This window comes from Helianthus annuus, chromosome 3 (genome assembly GCF_002127325.2).
Source record: "Helianthus annuus cultivar XRQ/B chromosome 3, HanXRQr2.0-SUNRISE, whole genome shotgun sequence".
NCBI lineage: Eukaryota > Viridiplantae > Streptophyta > Magnoliopsida > Asterales > Asteraceae > Helianthus > Helianthus annuus.
The window spans coordinates 164014486-164019429 of record NC_035435.2 but is presented as its reverse complement, the minus strand read 5'-3'; the positions used below and the strand labels follow the sequence as shown (position 1 = coordinate 164019429).

General features: G+C 34.5%; 1 long non-coding RNA gene across 1 annotated transcript; it reads left to right on the top strand.

The window, feature by feature from the left end:
* Positions 1–1047: 1047 nt before the first annotated feature.
* Positions 1048–1834, top strand: LOC118490245. The gene is made up of 3 exons (XR_004888795.1): positions 1048–1117; positions 1596–1662; positions 1750–1834. It is a non-coding gene; the product is annotated as an uncharacterized LOC118490245 (long non-coding RNA).
* The last annotated feature ends 3110 nt before the right edge of the window (positions 1835–4944 follow it).

The following is a 4944-nucleotide window of genomic DNA, read 5'->3' as shown; positions in this document are numbered from 1 at the left end:
GGACCAACCAAGCATTTAACTCAAAAATAAATACTAAAATGGATTTTTTGAATATATAACATGTGAACGCATGATCTGCAGCTAATTTTATATACAAGGTCGACTATGAGAAAATGAAAAACAATCTTCTAACAATTATTAACGTGATGAATTTTCATTGGATAACTTTTGTTTGACTCGGTCTTGATCCGTTGATCGGGGTTATCTTAGTGCTCTCTTTTTTGTCAGCTACAACTCTGATTCCGCACTAGTGTGAATACTTTTCATTTTTATAGGTTACCTATCTAATTAGTTCTTCCTTGATATGATCATGATTTATCATAGACAATACATTTAAAAAATATTGTAATAAAGTCATTTGGTTGCGGTAAGACCATGTTGCCACTTCACCCAAAATGGGCGTGAAACACCACCACCTGAGTCGTGAGTGGGTGTGTGAGGCAAATCACAAGTGTAGGGCGGAGGATAGGAAAAATCATTACTTTTGACTCAATTTTTAAATTGACCAATCACATGCAAATGCATCACACTTTTTTATACTTTTTTTTTCTTTTGTTTAATTTCACATGAAATCATTACACATTTTAATTTCCCTGAAAGTGGTTAGTGAAATATATACTTACATGACAGTGACGTGACACAATTTTTAATGAAACCATGACACATAGGCTAAGAAAGCAATACCCGAAAAATAGAGTGTGGTGTCATTGAAACTATGATTCTTAAATCTTAATAAGCAAGATGACTAGTCCACCAATCTATTATATATAATAAACATAAAGATTTGGGCTGATGTGGCAGTAGATTAGAGCATCTAGATTTTCATTTTGGCGGGAAAACGAAATTTGGTAAAGATGGTTCACGCGGATCTTGATTCATCGATGTGGTACCCGATTTTTCGGATCCTATATAACCCGTTTATTTTTCTTTATTTCTTTTCACAACCGGATTTCGATCATTACTTCTCTCCCTATTTTCTTTATTTGTCAGAAAAATCTTGGTAATCTCATACCTTTATGTCCAATCTTCCATCCCTATTATCATATCAACTCTCTTCCATCCCAATCTTGAAACGGCGATATAATCTTTAGATCATATTCAGATTTAGTTTTTGAAGGTACTCAAGTTACAGTCATTTAGTGTATATCAGGTTTATCTTTTGGTCTTCATGTTCTTCATAGTAGTTTTTGTTTTTTGAATATCATCTTTTAATCATATTTTGTTGATTTCCTCCCTAATATATGTTTTCTTTTACCGACCTTATTTTCTTTCAAGTAGTAGTTTTTGTGTTGTTGTTCAGTTTAATGAAATTTTTTTGACTTACTGTTCGTCGATTTATTTTTTTAGAGTAGGGTTTTTTATCCGAATGATAATTTGTTCACAGTTCTGTTAATTGATCTTTATTCTATTTTGTATTATAATTTTTTGTTTTTTATGATTTTAGGGTTTTTGATTTGCTGTTTCTATGAATGTTGTATGGTTAATTTTTAGGGTTTTTTTGGTACATTGGTCATAGTTTTCATATGTTTACATACTATATTTTTATTTATTTTGCTCAGATGTTTTTGGTATGAATGTTATCATGCTTATTTCAGGATCAACATTACAAACGCAATAATGTCTTTTTACAAGTCAATGTCTGCACTTACCAGAGATTTTTTGGTACTCTCATCTTCATTGATGTTCAGTTATTTTTTTAATATTTATTTTATTTATTTAACATTTTTTTATATTTTTTTTACTCTGAAGGTTATACCTCTTCAGTTTTCAAAGATATGGTTATCTTCTGCTGTTGGTGATAATATGGTAGTCATAAAGAGTATCAACGAAAAGGTTTGGAATGTTAATTTCTCCAAGAACAATGGTACTTTTGCCTTTACAGAAGGATGGTCAAAGGTTGTAGGTGACCTTTGTTTATCTGATGGTTGTATACTTCTTTTCAAGCAAGTTAATCCGTATAATTATATACTCACACCTTTTTTCAAGGAAACACCTTATCCACTATGTGATCCAGGCATCACTTTGTTTCTATCCATCTCATCTTTGCCGAATAGGAATTACATAGAGTCTTTCTGCCATGTTTCAATGATCAAAGTGTTAATACACTGGTATGTTTAAAACGTTTTTTTTAGTATATAATGTATAATTTTTATTTTATATTTACACTATTAATTGTAATATTTTTTTGTTTTTTAGCTTCTTCCTACGTATGTTGTTAAAAACACTATTGGTGTTGGTAAACTTAGAAGACCAATGAAGGTTCATCTTAATTCATGGGACTCTTTAGATGTTTTTGTAGAGAAAGATTCTGAAAGCAAATGTTACTTTTTTACCAATGGTTGGAACAACATTGTACAACATCTAGGTGTTCGTACTTAAAATCTGGTTGTTTTATGCTATATCTTTGATTACAACTTTCAGTTGACATTGTTTGATGTGAATGGATCTGAGGTTGTTATCCCCAGGTTTGCTTTAAAGTTTAATTCTGATCCTGGATTTCCATCTTCAACTCCGTTGGTAAACAATGTTGATGATTTTCATCATGATGATGATATAAAATCTGAACTTGATCCGGAGGTAGATGCTTTATTTGAGCCTTCTGATTCTGATGAATCCGTTGTTGGTAGTTCTGACAGTGATTTATCGATTGATGATGATTTCGATGATGATGACTTTGAAGATTCTACCGGTGAATCTGATGATGACAAAAAGGACCCCGATTATCAACCTTTAGAATTTGAATGGGAGTATCATCCACGTCATTTCGTAAGTTTTATTAATTATATATTTTGTAACAATTGTTCTTAAATTTTAGATTTTTTTTTTGTTGGTGAATTTGTTTTTTCTATTTTTTTTGGTAGCGACTGAATAGCAAAGTTGCAAGTCTAGCTCGTGTTGATGTATCTGGGAAGATGACAGTTCAAAATCTTGCTGGCGTTGATACTGTTGTTACTTTTTGTCACACCCCAGTTTCCACGTGTATCACCGGTGGGCCCGGTGGGGGATTATCGTGACGTAGTTGGCAACAATATAGTCAAACCACAATATATAAATGCACAGCGGAAGCATAAAGATAAATATTATCCAACCATTTATTGTAATATCGATTGTATCACATATAGTTGAATAGTATCCACAGGAGGGATCAAAAATAAATAAAAATGTTGTTCAACAGATAAGACATCAAGCTTGCGAGACTTCTTAAGATGCTAAGGAGCTATTGCCAGCCGATTTCGTGTAGTACCTGCACTTAATCTTTTTGGGGAAAATACGTCAGTTTACACTGGTAAATACATTCAACCGACTCTTTTGTAAAATGTTTATTAAAATTGATTTGAATGCACGAGGCACAAATTCTTTTATAACTTGGGAGAATTATTTAAAACTATAATCTTGTGAACGATTTACATGTTCCTTCTTTGCGTTCAGTAGCCCGGATCTATCCCGGGTTAAAGATCAATAAACACACCACTTTGCGTAAAACCGTGGTGGGTAAACCAACGGCTACGTCTTTTAATAGTATAGACATAATACCGGGTGTACGCCTACACCCGGGTGTCGAGGTCGTGGCCATTTCGTAAAATGATGCCTAGGATATCCGGGACATGGTCATTAACCCCCCAAAGGCTTTTAAGTAACAAGACTGTTTAAATGAGCCGATCAAATTATTCAATTAACCACCTAAGCGATGGAAGATTTGATGCTCAATCAAGCGGCATTTTATATACCGTAACCCAAGCCCGTATAAGGGAAAATAAGTTAAAAGTATTTACCTTTGCAAGTATTGTCCTTAATCAGTTAAATCACAGATATCTTTTACTGGGGCCCCTATTCTGGAACGAAGGTTTTAAAATAACCTATTTGAATCCTAACGGGTCTTTATATTAGCCGTAGCCTAGACCGGTTAGTTTCGAGGGATAGATACGGTTTAATCGCGTGAAAGGCGAAAACCGAGAATGGAATGTGATTCTGACCCCAACAAGTTCGGAGACTTGTTTTATACGGGTGTAATATTCACATTCTGAATCTTGGGGTCAAAATGATATGGTTTGACCCGTATCGGCTAATTTATGTAAACTAGTTACATAAGCCGAACCGTGCGCGCAATAGGCGCAACGGGTAACCGTGGGAGTCCTACACTGTTTTCCTAAGTCAATATACTTTAAAGAGGTTGTGGTATCAGTAGGATACCTTCCATAATGCCCGTAACGAGTTTTAGTTCATTATACGCCCCGTAGGGGTTTTCCGGTCATTTTAAGACTTTTAAAAGGGCTTTCTGAGTTCTATAGGAAACCTGAGTTTCCCGATCAGTTTAATAAGTCTAAAATATCTTATTTATTATTTAGAATCAGTAGCAACTGGAATCGGGTCAAAAGACCTTGTAGAACTCAAGTTTTGGCCAAAAAGGGCATATTCGGTATTTACCGAACCGTAGCCATAACCGCAGGTTATGAGCAGGTTAAAATTAATTAAAAATCTTTAAAAATCCCAAAATATTATTTTACTACAGTGGGTAAATGTTTTGGTGACGAAATCTTGGTTTAGGTAGGCGTTATGCTAATTGCGCCGTTTATTACAAAAGTTTCTTATAAATGCGCTATTTAGCATAACTCCCATTCTAGACCTCGGATTGGCGTGAAACTTTAGGGACATGCTTAGAATTTAGTAAGCAAGGTTATGGTCCCTTCATGTGTCCGAAATACTCGTTTTATTTTAAAAAGGGCGTTACTTTTAAGTAATTAACGGAAATGCGTAAAAGACTCGGACAAACAACGAACCGGTCACAGAGGGTGATACCATCACGTGACCTGGTCCTAAGAGAGTCCTAAGGCATATCTACATTGTATTAAAACGGGTCAGAACTGAAGTCAAAGCAAAAGTCAAACTTTTGCGACTTTCGGCTCCGAACCGCTTCAATATAGCAAACGGTCGGATCAAACATGC